Source organism: Ailuropoda melanoleuca, chromosome 6 (assembly GCF_002007445.2).
Source record: "Ailuropoda melanoleuca isolate Jingjing chromosome 6, ASM200744v2, whole genome shotgun sequence".
Classification (NCBI taxonomy): domain Eukaryota; kingdom Metazoa; phylum Chordata; class Mammalia; order Carnivora; family Ursidae; genus Ailuropoda; species Ailuropoda melanoleuca.
Genome location: NC_048223.1, coordinates 89,742,951 through 89,760,621, shown reverse-complemented (window position 1 = coordinate 89,760,621; position 17,671 = coordinate 89,742,951). Strand labels below are relative to the sequence as shown.

General features: G+C 51.5%; 1 protein-coding gene across 4 annotated transcripts in view; it reads right to left on the bottom strand.

Moving 5' to 3' along the window:
* Positions 1-11,072, bottom strand: part of C6H10orf71 (chromosome 6 C10orf71 homolog) — a 30,891-nt gene extending 19,819 nt beyond the window's left edge. Inside the window, exons 1-2 of one of the 4 annotated variants that reach the window (XM_019807869.2) lie at positions 10,981-11,072; positions 10,638-10,747 (exon numbers count right to left, since the gene is read on the bottom strand). The gene's annotated coding sequence lies outside the window, so the exon portion shown is untranslated. Of the gene's footprint in view, positions 1-8,334; positions 8,580-10,637; positions 10,748-10,880; positions 10,951-10,980 lie in introns of those variants that run through there. The other 3 variants (XM_019807872.2, XM_019807871.2, XM_002927120.3) reach the window with 3 other exon arrangements.
* Between the last annotated feature and the right edge of the window lie 6,599 nt (positions 11,073-17,671).

Sequence of the window (17,671 nt, the reverse complement as noted above, 5' to 3'; positions counted from 1 at the left end):
AAAAAAAATCTTGACTTTTGACTGCACGGGGTGGGTGTTGGCACCCCAACCCCCTCATCATTTAAGGGTCAACTGTAGATCAAGGAAAATTCATGAAGCAAAACTCAACCTGCTTATCTGTACTACTCCGATTTACTCCAATTCTATTCTATTCTATTCTATTCTATTCTATTCTATTCTATTCTATTCTATTCTATTCTATTCTATTCTTTCATTAAAAAAAAACCCCCATTTGCAATTTGGTAAGTGATTTCAGACCTAATAATGAGTTCTGATCTGCAGTGTTTTTTGTAAACTCCTCTGGACCAGACATTGTCTGGACTCCAGACGTTGCTGGTCAGGGCCCAGTGCTGCTGCCCTGTTTGCAGTGATGCTCGGTTTTCATTTGGATGGAGAAATGGAGACCCGAGGCCCAAACGCTGTGACTGGCAGGGTCTGACCAGAATCGTGTGGGACAGCAGGGGAGACCACCTCGGGGGCGGGTTTACAGGCCAGGCCTTGTCTTTGCTTCAGTGCTGTGTCCCCAGTCCCTGTCAGTGCCTGTGCTTTTGTCAAAGGAGCAAACGAATGAATAAGAGAAATCCCCATGTACCGAGTACCTGGCATAAGACAAGCGCTTTATATACTCCAGTATTACTGACTCATGTTTGTTATTATGTAATTAATATTTGCAACAGCCTTGAGGGGTGGAAATTACTTTTGTTCTTCACAGCGGAGGAACCTGGAGCCCAGAGAAGTTTACTACCTGAGGGCGTGGGGTTTGAACCTGGGGCTGCTGAGAGGGAGACGGTGCCTGCAACCTGTATTTAAGGGGGTGCCTCCAGGAGCTTCTGAAGTGCCTCCTGCAGCCTGAGAACCTCTGCTCAGGACCACCCCATCCCTGGCCACCTGCAGCCCCCACACTCTTGGTTCTCACCCCCAAGTCTCCTTGGAGCTCATCTTAAGACCCTCGGTCATAGGTTGTCTTATTGCCCGCACCCCATCATACCCGAGATCCTGCATATGGGGTGCAGAAGCATGAAAGCCTGCCCCGTCCCTCACTGCAGTTGTGGCTCTCCAGCTATGGGCTCCAGAGTCAGACAGACTTGGGACAAGTCACTCCATGTTTCTGGGCCTCCGTCTTTTCGTAGGCTGGGGCTGATGGGGAGGGGAACCCAGCAGCCCAGTGCTCGCGAAGGCCCTGTGGCTCATGAAGCAGGTCTTGCAGGGAGAAATGATTGTAACCAACAGCCTGACCTCCACCTTGGAGAGCCTTGTCCAGAGAGGAGGTCCCTTCAGGGGGTCCCAGGCGAAGAGACACTTGGGTTTGTTGGGAGTGGGGTGTCCCTCAGCACCCATCCTCTTTCCAGCCCCTGAGAAGAGAGCCAAGAAATTTGGGGATGGACACCACCCCTGAAAGCAGCACTGGAGTGTCCCAGGCTTGGGCAGGGTGCCCAGACCACAGGGTCAGGGGTGCTGCAGCGTTCTCCTCACCATCTGTGAGCCCAATTTCCCCAGCTGTAAACTAGTGCCGTGGGGCTGGTTGGCAAAGGCGGAGAAGCAGTGCTGGAAGAGCCACGGCTGAGCCCCAGCTCCCGGCTGGCAGTTCCAGGTGTCCATCCCGTTTATCCGGCTTCTACTGCCTGCCACACACTTGGAATCCGTGATCTTGCTCAGTGGTCACAACCAGAGGCAAGTTAGGTAGGGCTGGTGCTGAAGGAATTTGAGCTGGGAAAATTGCAGGTCAGAGAAGTTGAGGAACTCGCTCAAGGTCACACAGCCAGAGAGCGCCAGCGTTGGGATTCAGACTCAGGTGTCTGTGCTACATGGCTCTGCCCTTCCTATGCAGGAAAGGCCGAGCGAGGCTTTGGGTTTCTGGGGATGTCACCATCTGCCATGGTGTCCACGCAGGGTGGCGTGGGGGCGGGCAGCAACTTCTCTCTTGGCACCTTCTCTTTTACCTTCAGTGGCTCTCGTCTTCCCATCAGGGAGTATTTGCTTTGGCAAAGCTCGAGATGGCATCCGTTGTACCTGGCTGTCCTTCAGGGAGCATACTGGAGGGTGCCATCTTTCTCGGCCCTGCGCAGCCAGGAGGGCAGGACTTTCTGGGATGGGGGAAGGGCCTCACATGGGGAGTCGGGGAAGTCCTAAACCCAGGAGTTCCTACACTCCCTGAGGGCACACATACACACACACACACACTTGTCAGAGCCCGGCTATCCCTGGCCTCTCACTTCCTGCTGGAGGTTGGAAGTAGATGGGAGATGTGTGCGTGGTAGATGACAGCTGTCCTTTCTCCAAGGGGTGTGGCAGCTCTTCCAGGGAAGGAGAGACAACTTTCCTGCCGTGGGGTACTGATAACCGTCTTGCCATCTTCATGGAATTCCTCATGGGATGCTTTACAGTGGCAAGAAAAAGAATTCCGATGTGGCTACCCAGGTTATCCTTCTAAAAATGAACACTTGAAAAACGCTCTCTCAACAGGCAAAGTTATTTAGAACTACAGCTGGAGTTGAAGGAAAAAGATCAGCTTCTGGAACATCTCCTACTACGTTTGAGAACAACACGGGGACCTTGTCCCCTTTCCTTCTCTAAGGCAGTGGTCCTCCTTGAAGGCCCCAGAGGCCTTGGTAGCAGGCCAGGCCCCACCCCAGAGATGCCCACTCAGGAGGTCGGGGCGGGGCACGGGGGATGCTGGTGCGGTCAGCCTTGGGGCCACACTTGGAGCTCCGCTGCCCTGGGTTGGAGGCTGTATCCCTTTTTGGGAGGTTGTACTGATAAGCCAGAGGCTCTGGGGCCCCTTGGGCTCCACGGTTTCCAGCACTGCGGTCTGGGCTATGTCTGCCGTGCTCTAGGCTGGCTCTGGGCAGGCGGTGCTTGAGTGGGGTACAGAGGTGATTCGGAAATGCTGCCCTCCTCAAGGGACTATTGCCTGCGAGGGGAGAGCCGCAGAGGCGAGTGCAAGCTGCAGGTCCAGCAGGTGGAAGGAGGGCGGTCTCACGGGGCAGGGCTTGTGCGAAGGCAGCTGCAAGACAGCTTTGGCCGCTGCGTGTGCGTGACACCCACCTGGTCCTGCTGGCGCAGTAAGCAGAGTGTGGTGGAAGGAGCATGGGATTTAGAGTCAGACCAGGAGTCCCCTTTTCTAGCCCCGTGTGACCTCGACACATTGCCTCCCCTCTCTGAGCCTTCAATCCTTCATCTGGAATAATACCCACTGCATTGGGTGGTTGTGAAGGGTGGGGGTAAAAAAAATATCGAGAGCCCAGAGGAGATTTGCACAGCATAAGGACTCCATGAATGGAAGCTTCTAGCACTCCAGAGACCTCAGGTTTTTGAAGGGGACAGCGCAGGGAAGGAATCCCATATCTCCGTCAGTGGTAGCAGCACCCACCAACAGGTCTGCTGAGCGCATTAAAGGAGCGCATGTGTGTAAAGCACAAAGTAGGTGCTCACGAAATGCCAGCTGGCATCATTTCTAATCCCCAGACGGGGGCAGTATAACATGGTGGGTAGGGCATGGCCTGATGCCAGACCCCCTTGGGCACGGGTCCTGGTTATGCTAGCTGTGAGTGACCCTCTGCAAGTTATAAACCCTATTCGTGCCTCGGTTTCCTCATCTGTAAAATGAGACTAACAGTCGTACTGCCCCATGGGGTCATAGTGAGGACCTAATGAATTTCTGTCAGTGAAGTGGCTGGCACCTAGTGGCTGTCCGTAAATGTCGCTAACCTCCCCACCACACGTCTCGCCCCACTTAGGGCCAGGGGCACGAGGGTCCCTAGGATGATGTTGCCTTTCGCCACATAAGCAAGGCAGTGACTGACCAGTGTGCAGAGAGGGCTTCCCTGTCCTGGGATCCGCCCTCATGCGTGCCCTCTCCGCCTGGTTTCCCTGCCTTAGCAAGCCACTCAGCTCCCTCATTCTTAGATGGGATCTCAGCTGACCTTTCGCAGTGTTGGTGCTTGTAGGGAGTTCCCCTTGGGGAACCTCTTGGGTCTGCAGCTCCTAGGCAGTCACCCAAAGCAATTCGAGGAATCCTTCCATGCTCAGTTACAATTTAGACTCCTACCCTTGCCCTAGTCAGTAAATTTAAATTAGATAAAATTAAGTAAAGCTTTAATCTCCCTTCTTTCCCTTGGTGGAGAGGGGGGGTTGCTGCTGGGGCACAGCAGGGCGTCCTGGCTGCTGTCGGTGTGCACGGAGTCACCCAGACCCTGCCCACGTTGCTGTGTGGGTGGGAACATGACTTCCCCTCTCGGGCTGAGTCCTCCACCCCAAGTGCTAATGGTGCACAGATCCGTGACGCTCTTTGGTGTTTGAGGGAAGGTAATAATGATGCGTGAATGTCCAGCGGCCACTGTGAGGTTGGGTCAGTCCTGCATGATGCCAGCTGCTCTACGGCTGAGCAAGGAAGCCGAATCAGCTGAGCCCTGAAACATTGGGGTTTTTCTTTAGTCACCTCTGGAAGGAAAACTCCAACTCCAAGCTGGGGTTTAAGCAAGAGAGAAAAAACCCAACAAATAGGGCAGTTGAGAAAGCAGTTGTCATATTTATTATGTGCCTGGTACTTTTCATATGTTTGCTCAGTTCATACATGAAGGAGCCCTTGAGATAACGTCTCATTGGTTGGTATTCCCATTTTACAGAGGAGGAAGGTGAGGCCCAGGGGCTGGCTACAAAGGGTGGAGCTGGACTGTGAATCTGGATCTGCCCATCCCCAGGGCCCCTGCTGAGCACCTCCGCAGGGCTCCTGGGGCAGCAGGGAGCCTCTGAGGCTCTAAGGGCAGGAGACTGTCTGGGCGTGCATGGGTTCTCCACGAAGGTTTTGACTCTTTGGTAAGTGGACTGGCCTCCTCGTAGAGACTCTTCTGGATGGAAAAGACATAGGCTTTGGACTCAGGTCCCAGGTTTGCATCTTAGCACCTCATTAACTGCGTGCACCCTGGGGCAGGTTACTGAACTTCTCTAAGCTGCAGGTCCTGCCCTTGCAAGGGGAACCTCAGACCTACCACGCCGGATGAGGCTGGCAGTAAACCCCAGACAGTCTACGCAAGAGCTCTGCACATGGGAGCCAGGCAGCCAGGGATGGACCTGATGAAAACGGTGGGCACGCAGGGACAGAAGTGGCCCTGAGCTGGTGGCTTTAGCCCAGTGGGTTTGAATTCTCATTTCTTGATCTCTGTGGCCGTTAGGCTTGACCTGCCCCAGAGAGGGGCCGACAGGGCCAGGTGAGGGGACCAGCCGCTGGTGCTGCCTGTGGCCAGGCTGCACCAGCTGAGGGCAGACCCAGGGGCAGCTCCAGCATGAGCTGGCTGTCTCAGGCAGGGCCCCAAGGTGCAAGGCACGAAACCGGCGTCCACAGTCAGCAGGGAGTAGGGAGAGCACTGCGCCACTCAAGCAAATCTGTTTCCTCTCCGCCTTGCCTTCTGAAGCTCCAGGCAAAGGCATGGCTGAGATGAAATTCCTCTGTTACAACGCTCAGCCTTGCAGTCCCTCAGAAGCTCAAGCTGACCCTGGAAGGGGCTCCTCAGGGATGGGAGGGACCAACTGAGGCAGGGAAGAGCATCCAGCTGGCAGAGCCCCTGGGCTCCTGCTGGCACCATGTGCGGTGTCTCCATGGGATTTGGAAGCCCTTCTAGGCCCCAGGCACCTGCGATGTGCTTGTCTTCTCTGGGCCAGAGTCTGGAGGGATGGCCATGCAGAGAATGGAGGACACAGCAACTCCCCGCTTCCATGTGCTGTGGTCCAGAAGGGTCCCTTCCCTTTCCTACTAGGGAAGAGAGGTCTGTCTGTCAAGTGCTGGGGAGAAGGTTACTATTGGTGGATTGGACTTGCTGTCAGATTCCCAGACACTCCGACTCTGTAGCCAAACTCTCCAAGGCTGACTGCTGCAGGCTTGGAAGGGAATGCCCTTTGCGCCAAGTGGTCTTCAGTCTCCCACCTGAGAGCCGAGGTCAGCGGAGAACTGCTCTGCCTCCGCCTTGAATAGCGGACACGCATCACTCACACACGCAGCCCCCTCTAGGGAATATTCCATGATGATACCGATGACTTACATTGGGGGTGACACAGCTCAGCAGTGCTCCCTGGTCTCCGTTTTTGGGTCTTGATCTATGTGTTTTGACAAGTTCCTTGTGTTCCCCCAACCCCCATCTGTCCTCACCAGCTGGTATCATGCAACCCCTGGGAACCAAGTAGAAATTAAAAGGTATTTTGACAAGCAGTTTTTCCAACTAACTGAATGAAACATACGATTGAGTTGTAGGGTTACAGATTGGCTGGATTTGGTGAAATGTGGTTTAAACTCTCAAATGGAAGTAAAACCAAGATCTTCTATAGCCTGTTAGGAAATATCAGCTCTGATGTCTCCACGAGGGCCACCTTCTCTTAAAGCCCTTTGCAACTCTCCAGTAACTCTCGGCAGACAGAGTGAAATCCCAAGAGACAGTGAAGAAGATGGCCCAGCCCTGTCTCCACTGGCTGGCAGGTGTCAGTTACTGAGATTTCTGGCATAGCCTGGAGGAAAAGGGCTATTTCCAGACGTGGGGCTTCCCCTTTCTGTAAGGGTCTCTAGGGCCTTTCAGGGTCAGGAGCGAAGAAGCAGAAAATGCCAAGACACTTGCCTGCGTTGTGGTGAAAAGACCCCAGCGTGGACGCGTTCCTCCTCTGAGGACTGGTGGCCCTCTGTAGCCTTCCCGGTCTCCTCCGCACACACCTGTCTCCCCAGCTCGCCAGGAGATCCAAGCCCCTGTTTCCAGGACCCAGCATCCACCAGCCCCCTTTCCTCCCAGTGCTCACAGTTGCTCCCATCCCAACCAGCTTCTGGTCACCAAACAGCAGGCACAATTGTCCTCCTCTCAAAGACCCAGGGGCAGAAGCACGCCGGACTCGGGTCACCCGGAGATGTCTATTTATAAACCATCCTGATAAGCACAGTCTGCCCTGCTCGGCCCAGGCCACAATCCACAGCAAAGCTAACCTCCCAGTGTCAAACGGAATATTTCCTGTACCAGCCAGTCTGGAAAAACCAGCCCCGAGGATGGGCTGGGGCTCCTGAGCCAGCTTCGGATCCTGAAGGGTCCAGCTGACAGGCTGTTTTAGCAGCTGGACATTTCCCTGCTTTTTTTGGTGTGGGTACCAGATTGACCCATCTCAAGGAGTGTGCTTGTACAACTGGGGTCAGCAAACTTTTTCTGTAAAGGGCCACTCAGGAAAGGTTTTAATGTTTGTTGGCCAAATGGCCTCAGCCTTTGTAGCCATGGGCAAAATGTAAATGAACAAGTATGGCTGTGTGCCAATAAAACTTTATTTACAAAACCAGGTGCCCAGCCCACAGCTGTGGTTTAGTAACCACTGTTGTAGAAGGAACTCAAATGCTGGCAAATTGGACCCCATTTAACACAAACATTGGTTTAATCTACTCTCCAGGATTTCTACACTTATGGGTTTTTAAAAATATTACTTCAAATAGAGTTCATTATAATTAAGTTAGATGTGTTGAAAGAAGTGGTCTATAATTTAGTTTAAAAAATAGTTTTTGTTTTCTAGAGCAGTTTAGATTTGCAGTAAAACTGAGCAATTTAGGGAAAGGTACAGAGATTTCCCATATAGTCCTTGCTGCTGCCTCCCCCCATATGCATGGCCTCCTCCACGACCAACATCTGTGGGAGGGGTTTCAAGTCCTAAATAATAATTTTTTAAGGCTATCTAGTTTTCCACACATATTCAGTATTGTTCTCCTCAGTGATCCATTCTCCATGAGAAAAGAAAGATACGATTTTAGATTTGGCCAAGCGCGAGTCTGGTGGACGACCCCCAGCGTGTGGGAGAATACTGTGGGGGGGCTCCGTGCTCAGGACACACATATTCCCAGAGTCCACCAGCCAGAACGTCCCAGTGACCAATTGTCCTCTTTGTTACAGCTGCGGGGATCCTGCCTAGCCTAGCACTGGTCTCAAGATAGTGAGTCCCCTGCCTGAGGACCTGTCACTGTGCGGTTGCCCCGGGTTTGACAACGCGTGACTTAGGCCGATCCACAGGCTCGTGTCTGCTCGGCCATGTGAGAGTGAAGCGCCCTGACACACGCCTGTAAGGACAAAGTCACACACATCTGTATCATGCACTCTGTACGGCGTACCCCTCCTGCTGCACACGGAAATCCGGCACCCACGGCACCCCCAGCCCACCGAGAACCTCAGCCCCCAGGGTGCCCCTTGTGGCTCACACCACCCTGCGCGGCGCCCGGACTCAGAACTCCATCCCCACCACTGCCGGCCCCCCAGCGAAGGTCCCTGCCGCGGGGAGCTCCAGCCTCCCTGCCTCCGCTCAGAACCCAGCCAAGCGTCCGCAGCCTACCTTCCGCTCTGCGTGTGGCCCAGCTGCTGGCTCTTCAGGCCTCCCCGGGAACCGGAGAGAACCCTGAGTCCTCCAGCAGCCTGGCTCTGCCTGGCCGCCGAAACTTCTTCCCTCCTTCTTTGGGCTGCCCAAAGAGGAGCCGGGGACGGAGTCAAGACCCACACCTCTTTGTTCTCACAGACCTGCCCACCTGGGGGAAATCAGGGCCCAGAAGTTGTCCTGACACTGGATGTTCATGAAGCGTACCTAAATAGAGACCCGGCTGGGGGAAACCAAATGGTGTTCTTGGTGGGGAAGAGGCAAACAGTCCGCACCGCACACCCGCGTGGTGTCAAGTAACAGTCAGATTAAACAAACAGCCTCAGCAGCTATTTTTACATCCAAATCGGCCGCTGGTAATAGATAACTTGGGGAGTGAGAAATTGCTTGCCGCTGAGCTGGACCCTAACCATGAGTCCAGCTTCAATCCAGAATGATTTTGGAAAGCTATTTCAGCACCTAGATTCAAACACTAATACTCCAAGGTGCGAAGGAAAACATTTGTTTGGGGAAACGTTAAAATACACGATAGTGGGTGCCTTGGAGCCAGCGCCGGCCCGGACTCCTGCTGAGGTCCCGGGGCAGAAATAGCCTGTTTCATCATCCCTGCGGAGGACCGCGGCCTGCATTCCTCGAGTAAGGAGCCGCACTCTGCTGTACTTTCGGAGCAAAACAACAGGCCCAGCTGCAGGCTGGGGGAAGGCCGGGCTGGGATTTCAGGGGGAGAGTTTCAGAAGGATGGGAAATAATCAGGGAAGAGGCAAGGTAAGTGGCTACTTGGTGAGCCGGGCCGTGGCAGGCCCCGTTGTGTGCAAGGTCCAAGTGCTGGTGGACAGGTCTCGTCCTGCCAGCCGAGAGCTCCCCTCTCCAGCTCTGGGAGGGGCTGGCCCAATGGCCACTTTCTGTCTCAGCCTGGGGTTGCCTGCTCTCCAAACTGCCTGCAGACCCCCAACATCTTCCAACCCTATGCCTTTGCTCATGCTGTTCCAACCCCTGGGAGCCCCCCTTCCCCTCCCCGAGTTGGCCCTGTGACGGTCCTCTCACTGCAAGGATTTAAAGCAAGAATTTTTGTCTTTGTTTCCAAGAGACTTTTCTCATGTCCCCCAGCCCCATGGCCTGGAAAAGTGGAGGGGCTGGCCCCCACCAGGAGCCCTGCTATACGAGGTGCTCAAAGCTCCCGAAAGTCTGCACAGCGCTGTATCTCTGTATCTATTTGTGGACTGCCCCCCCAGCTTTGTGGGCTCCTCATGGCCAGCAACCTGTGTCCCAGCCCTAACTCAGGGCCTGGCACCACCTCCAGCCTTGAATCTGCTGGTGGCCAGGGTCACAGAGACTCAGGTCTATGCACTTCAGTTTGAACCAAGTCAGAAAGACCAGTTCCTTGTTGTCCCTCAGTTGGAGCGGTCAGGCCCCAACCAGCATATTATCCAGCCCCTTTTCCTCCCTGGAGCCTCAAAGCTTGCCTTTTGTCCTGAGAACTGAGGACCTGACTGCAGGGACACCTGCTCACTGATCAGTACTCAGAGACAGTGTGAGGGAGGCTCAAAGTGAACCCCTTGATCTTACCTACCCCACCCACCTCTCCTGCTTGTCAAAACCAACACTAGCCAACCTGGCCAATGGAAAGAATCAACTTGAGATGTGAGCCAGCATTAAAACAACGCAACACAACACAACACAACACAACACAATACAACCAAAAGACTCGGAACCCTGGCCCCTTGTATTTCCTAGCTATCTGACACCAGCCAAACCCCTTAACCTGTCTGTGCCTTAGTTTACTCATCTTTAAGATGGACAGACTGCCTCAGCTCTGCTGGGTTGAAGATCAAATGAATTCATGTACACGGATATGCTTGTATATTGCAAAGCTTCTCAAATGTTAGTCATTTTTTTTTTATGATTTTTGCTGCACCTTCAACCAACCGTACTAGCACTTACTATATTTTTGTAAGAAAAATTTAAAGCGACTTCTTAAAAAACAGAGCTTTGCTGCAAACCTGCAAAATCATGGGTTTGATGTTCTAGTTCATTTTTTTTCCTGTTACACATTGAAACAAATTCATCGCCAGTTCACATGTTATCTGTGCATGACCCAAATAATTTTGTTCCAGATTTTAGGGAAGGCTGCATCGTTAAATCTCATTTTACGGGGGGTGTTTGCTTTGGGGTGTGAGTAACAGGAGCTGAAACCACTCAGCAGGGCCTTGGTCTTCCTAACTTGCTTTCCTCCCGCTCCTCAGCACATTCCTTCCCCAGCTTACTTTTAAGTCTTCGCAGGTGGAGAGCCTGACCGTGTGTCTGGTTTGGGGTCCTGGAAGAGGTGAGCTTTGCAGTGCGGCGGGAGCTGGTGGTGTTTGCTTGAAGTGGCTGCCTGAGAAAAGAAAAGCATGAGGGTGACCCAGGGAACTTTCAGGAGGCAGGACAGTGGCTGGCAGCTTTGTTAGCGTCAGCAGGAGGGGTCGGGAGAGAACAATAAAACACAGTTGACCCGGCAAGAGCCTGACCTGGGAGCAGGAACCCTCAGAGCTTGGGGGTTGGGGTCCAGCTAGCCTGGCCACAGCTGACCGCTGCAGAATCCGATGTCTCCCCCACACTGTGCCCTACCTGCCCTGTGCCATGGACTCCACATCTGGCTCGGTCATGGTGGGCATACCGGGGCGGACCACCCCCACACGGAGCACAGCCAGAGAACTCAGCTCCCGCTCCGGACCAGGAGGTCGAGGTGAGCTGGCATCTTTCCAGGGGCCGGGCCCAGGCAAAGTGACCACTCTCGTCCAGTCCAGGAGCCGTGAGCTGCGTGGAAAGAATGTGAATGAAGACACAATTCTAAATGTAGAACCACGGACGCTATGTGAGCTGGCTCCCTAATCATCCAGAAAAACAAGGCCTGCGTGTACATTCTGCAAGAGCATAAATAAAGCTGTCCTCAGGCGGCGGGCTCCGGCGTCCCATCCTTGCAGTGACTTCCCTGGCCCCAGCTCACGGCAGAACCCCTGAAACACGGCGGCAGGGGCCCATCTGCCTGATTGCATGGGTGAAAATGGCCTTGCTCTTGCCTGGACGTGCATGGTGCTTACTAACCTCATTCTGCAGCAGACTGGCTCCATCCTGCACCTGTATTATTCAGGAATGTTCAAAAGCTCATAATGGGGACAATGCAGAATTTCCAGGGCTGGGTGTTTGAGGCTCACGTCCCTGCAAAGGACATGAGGCGACTCTCCCAGTTCTCCCACCGTTGTGGTTGTACCAGACTGCTTGTCTGGAGGCCTCAAGCAGACTTCTCCTCACTCGTGCTCATTCTTCTTTACGAGTTGTTTGCATAAACTTCTTCAGGAGAGTGGAGCATTTCCTGGGCTTAATAATAAGAACAAAGTCATAAATGCTAGTTAACACTTATCAAACCTTGACTCGGTGCCCTGCACTGTCTTGAGTCTTTACCTAAATTAACCTCTATGCTGTACCCTCTTTATCTCAGGACCTGGCACTATTCTGTCCTAGCCCCACAAATTGCTACCTGCCAGGGAGCTAAGCAGAGACACGATAAGGAAACTGGTGTTTCCTGAGCCTGCATGATGTTCCAGGCACCGCCCGTGTGTTCTTTCACTGAGTCCTCACGATATCCCACTGTGATGTCTGTTCATCTCCCCTCTTTACAGATGAGCAAACTGAGGCTTACAAAGGTCCTGGATGTCATTCAGCTAACTGTGGCACTGAGGGTGCAGATGAGGGCTTGTCTGTCTGCCTGTCCAGTCTGTATATTTCTGTGGCACCCCCACCCCCAATACAAGCACACTCCCAGCCCAAGTCCAGGGAACATGGCTGCATTCCATCCACCTGTTTTCCTTGTCTCTCCCTGGCAAGAGAGCAAAGTCTGGCCAGGACACCTCCTTAGCTACTGATTTGTTATGGGAACTGAGGGGATTCTGTACCTCGGCGTCGGCACAGTGAAAGCATATCCTCAGGGCTGATGGCAGGGTGGGACGTCACTGTAGGGGGATACAGCTGGAGCTTGGGCCTCGCTGGGCTATCACTTGCTGAGGGGCCTGAGCAATCAGACCCTTCCTGTCAGGTGGATTTTCTTACCAGAAACTCGGAGTTGGCTCCTTTGTGAAGGGACGTTACGTGGTAATGCATGTCTGGTGCCTAGCTCAGAAGGGCTGGCTTTATTGAGGGGGGGCAGCCTGTTTGCGCTCACAGCTGGAAAACAGCTCACTGGCTCAGGTTGCTGGGACCCTTTCTCTAGGGCTGCTGCTCTCCTAGCCTCACCAGCCTGGATCCAGGATGGTCATGTCATAGTCACCTGACAGTTACCTGGGCCAGGAGGGCTCTCCTTAAGGCCTTTCCTTCAGAATTCCTTGCTTAGGACTTTCCAGTGAAAGATTTCAATGCAAGAAATAGAACCTGGGCCGTGAAATGAAGTAAATCCAGTTTATTAAAATGCTATCAAACACCAACAAAATCATGGTGGCCAGTGGAGAGGTCAGCCACCAGTGGTGCATGTGGAGTCTACGAAAGCCATCTCTCCAAATGGAGGGATCTGGAAGTCGAGAGTCAGGAGGAGCAAAGGGAGTGGAGAGGTGTGTGTGCTCTACTCTCTCACATACGGGCCCACAAACTTTTTCTGTAAGAGGCTAAAGTAAATGTTTTCAGGTTTGCGGGCCAGATGGTCTTTGTCCCAACTGCTCAGCTCGGCTGTGGAAAGAGGTCAGAGATGATCCGTAAACAAAGTGGCGTGGCTGAGTTACAATAAAACTTTATTTATGGACACACCCATTTGAATTTTGTATAATTTTCCCAGATCACAAGTATTCCTGTTTTGGCTTTTCCATTTAAATATGGAGTTTTAGCATTTTTAGCTAATGAGACTGTACAAAACCTGGGGCAGGACAGGTCGGCTCCAGGACTGTACGTGCTGAGTACTGAACCACTCTCTCCCTTCAGCCACCTCCAGGCACATGGGCTAATGGCCACCGGAAACCTCACTAGGGGGGAAGCACACACTGGAATTCCAAGACAGTGCCCCCCAAAAAGACCACCCCCAAACAGAAGCAGAATGTGAAAGGTCTCCCGTATAGAATAGTGTACTGGATCTTATGTGGATACGATGATACTTTTCATATTGTGGCTTTAATAAAATATATTATTAAGATTGTTTTCACATATTTCTTTTTCCTCTTTTAATGTGGCTACTGGCAAATTTAAAATGACACACGTGGCTCACGGCGTGTATTTCTAGTAGGCGGGGCTGAGCTCTCCTGGCAGTGACTCTGCCCCTCACCGCCCACTGCTCCCATGAGGCTGGTCTGCTCCTGGGATCAGGGCGGATGTGGTCCTGATGAAAATGTTTCAGCTTTTCCATCGTCACCTGCTCTGAGTTCGGAAGTTAAGCAGGAACTGTGTATTCCTAGATCACTAGTATTATTATTTCTATTTGGTTCTTCCATTATCTGTAAAATAGTGAACCTTAAGAAATTAAACTTTCTGTCAATGAAGACAAATGGGGATAGTTAACCATGTTCTGAGCACCTATTAGATACTGGATTAATACCCAGTGTGTATTTTAATTTTCACAACCCCCCCCAGGGGAGTGTGGGGACCATTCCTATCTCCAGTTTCAAATGCAGAACAAAGTCAGAGAGGTAAAAATCCCTTGCCCCAGATTATGTGATTGACAGCAGAGCTGGTCTCCAAGTCAGGTGGCGCTGTCTCCCCAGACTGAATTTTTTTCCTGGTGCCACAACCACTCAGGTGCTCATAGAAGCAGGGCCTCCTGGAAGAACTGTTTCTCCTTACAGCGCAGAGAGGCAGCCGAGGGAGCGCGCAGAGCGGCCTGGCTGTGGAGAAAGAGGATTGTAAGGCAGGGCTGGGGTGCAAAGCCAGAACATGTTCTTTTCCCGCTTTGCACCCCCAGGCATTGCCTGCTCTGTCCCCCAGCAGGAGCTGGGGAGGAAGGCCCACTGTTTAACTGTTCCATACCCACCCTGGCCCAGGAATAGTATGATCGCTTTGACCTCAGAAGTGGACAAGTCTAAGAATCACTTCTCTCGCCCTGGCTCCAGCCATACGGCCTCCTTGCTCATCTTCACATATGCAGCTCCATCCTGCCTCAGGGCCTTCACACCTGCTGATCCTCTGCTTGGAGCTTTCCACCCCTGATCTTTACAAGGCTGCTTCTTTCTCCCCATTCAAGTGTCAGCTCAGGGGTCACTTCCTCAGAGAGAAATTTCCTGACCACCCCATCTAAAGATTCTCACTCTCAGCCCTGGTCATTCTCCACCCTGTTTATATTCTTCACGGCACTGATCCCTAATGGGACCATCTCCTTCTTTGGTCATGGGCTTATGCTCTGCTGATGCCCTGTCCAAAATGCAAACTCCAAGAGGACTTCTACTTTGTCTGCCTTCTTGTCTCCTGCACCTAACGCGTGCTAGTGGGTGAATGGGAAAGCAGTGCAGGTGAGGGGGCTCCTTACAGCTTTGCACCTCCCCCTGGCCTTACGAACTCAGTGTTGGCTTTATCTCAGGGCGGTGGTCTGCAAGTCAGCTGGACGGCTGGTGAAAACAGATTGCCACGGCCCTCCCTCAGAGTGTGTATTTCTAACAAGTACCCAGGTGGTGTTTACCCTGCTGGCCCAAGGACCACCCCCTGGAGGAGAAAGAGCTGCTCCTGGCCAAGCGAGGCCAATGCCACTATTGCAACAGGTGACCCTCTGGGAGCTGCTGCTTCAGAGTGGCTTCCACTCAAGGTGAGGCTCTATCCTCCCTGCGTCTCCGAGGTAGAGTTACAGATAGGAGAGCTGAGACACGAGTGAAATAAACAGAAGGTGAGGCTGGGGCTTGAATTCAGGAGTTCGGGCACTCAGCCTCAGTAGGCTCCCACCTGTCCTGCTGCCTCGCTGCGGTCTCACCTCCTGGAAGCCTTTGGATGTGGGTGACAGGTGCCAGGTGGATCCAGCCACCTCTTTCCACTTATAAGCTATGTGATGCTTGGCAGAACTTGGCAGAACTTTGGGAGGCATCCAGGAGAGGCTATGTAGCTGAGTGGCTGAGAGTGTAGATTTTGGCCTCAGGCAGGTACAGGTTCCAATCCCAGGTCTGCCAAGCCCAGCTGCGTGACCTCCGGAGCGTGATTTAACTTCTCCAAACTCCAGTTTGGTCCTTCCTTCACGTGACTGTTGCAAATGGTAAACGAGAGGACGCAAGTGCATGGCACAGGTACTGCTCACAGATGGCACGACAGGCCGAGGACGCTCTCGGGCTAGAATGGGCTGGATCGGGCACGGGTAGGAGAGACACGGCAGGTTCGCAGTGATTGAGAAACCGGAGAGCTCGGTGGGGAGGTGGTGAGCGGAGGTCCATGAGCGGGGCTGGGCCTCACCGTGGAGCACCGCGTGGCTGTAGAAAGCAATGAGGAGCGTATCACCGTCGTTCCCAGGGCAAAGGGGAGACTCGTGGGATCATATGCTACCATTTACTTAAAAAGAAGAGGGTACAAATATGTGGGTATATATTTGCTTATATTAAAGGAATATAATATAATATAATAAATAAATAAATAAATAACCCAGAAACGGTTACCTCTGGGGAAGGGAAGGCACAGGTGTGTGTGGGGTTGGGAATAGGAGCTGGGCTTCTCTGAGTCTACTTTGGTAGATTCGATGTGGAGCCATGTAAGCACCTGCCAGCTTATAAAACGAGATTAAACCAAACCTTTAAAAAAAGCAGTCCCTAGAAATTAGTGCAAAATGAAACAAATGAACTTAATGTGTAGGGGGCATAATTTCACAGAGGGGAATTATTTCCAATGATTTGAAAATACATTAATTTGACTTAACATCCGCGGTCAGGATATAGTCTCACTCAAAATTAACTGTCAAGTGAAATCTTACACTGTTCTCAGAAATATAGATAGAGATAAAACAAATGAGTAAGGATGTTAATGTCATTAGAAAGCGAAGTGGTTTTTTTTTTTCTTTTCGTAGTAGAGACGACAGATGCAAATATAAAATCAAAATGGTAACTAAAACCCCATGCCTGTATATTTACATTGAATATGAATATAAAGTAAAGAGCATATAAAATCAAACATAAAAAAATCAAGTATGAGATCAATATAAAGAGAAATCATAATGAAATATACTTTCTCTTAAAAAAGAAAAGCATTTCCTACTAAGAAGGCAGTAACTAACATAATAACTAACATAATAGCTAACAGAATAACAATGAATCGCCTTTGGACCAAGATTTTTGTCTCTAGACATGATTTCTCATTAAAAAGAGCAAGTACTCCCTGCGCTGGAGCAGAAAATGTATAAGAAGGAGCCTGGAACCCCTTGTCACACCTCAAAGGGAGTCAGGCTAAGGAAACCCCCTGGGAAAATATCAAAAGAAGAGGGGCAATTTGAAGAGGTTCCCACCAGGAAAGGTGGGAGGATACAGTGTGTGTATCAGTAAGAAAACACCCCAGGGGCTGAGACACATTGAATCTGCTTGAGCCCAGGAGTTCATAATGATACTGAGAAAAATAACAACTCAAGCCACCCTCTGTGGCTCCCTGGGCAGACGTAGGGAACAACTTCTTTTTTTTGAAAAGGGGAACAGGATTGAGTACCTCCCCTAACTTTCCTGGATGAACCATACAAAACAGTTTAAGGAGCCAAGTGATGGATTAAGGAAAGTTTCTCTGACAAAGAAGGAAGGGTTGAACTAGAATATTATCAGTTTCAAACCCCTGGCAAAATAGTGGGTCAAGATGACAATCACCGAGGGGCCCCCTAAGAAAATACATAAATACATATTGCCCATGAAGTATTCTTGCCAAAAAACCAAGCCTAAATCAGACAAGTCCCTAACCCTGGATTTTACTACCAGATTCAAAGAATAACAGGAATAGAGAAAAATCATGAAATGCCACTGTGACGAAACAAGGAGAAAAATCGGGGTGTGGATAACTCTACGGGACAAGTGACCGATTTCTTTCACACATAAACCTTTGAAATTGAAGCAGGTGGGATCACTTGATTAAAAGACACTGAAGGAGACACATCAATTAAACTCCGCCTACAGACTCTTTCTGGATCCTGATTGCAACACACATCGCAAACATTTATAAGACAACTTGAAAAATTTGAGTGCTGCCTGGGTATTTGATGCCACCCAGGGACCATGGCTCCTGTTTTTAGGCATGGTCATGGTATTTTATGGAAAGGGCTTTATCACTTAGCAAGACCTACACCCATATTTATGAATGAAGTGTGATGATCTCTGGGACTTACCTGTAAGTCACGCAGTATATG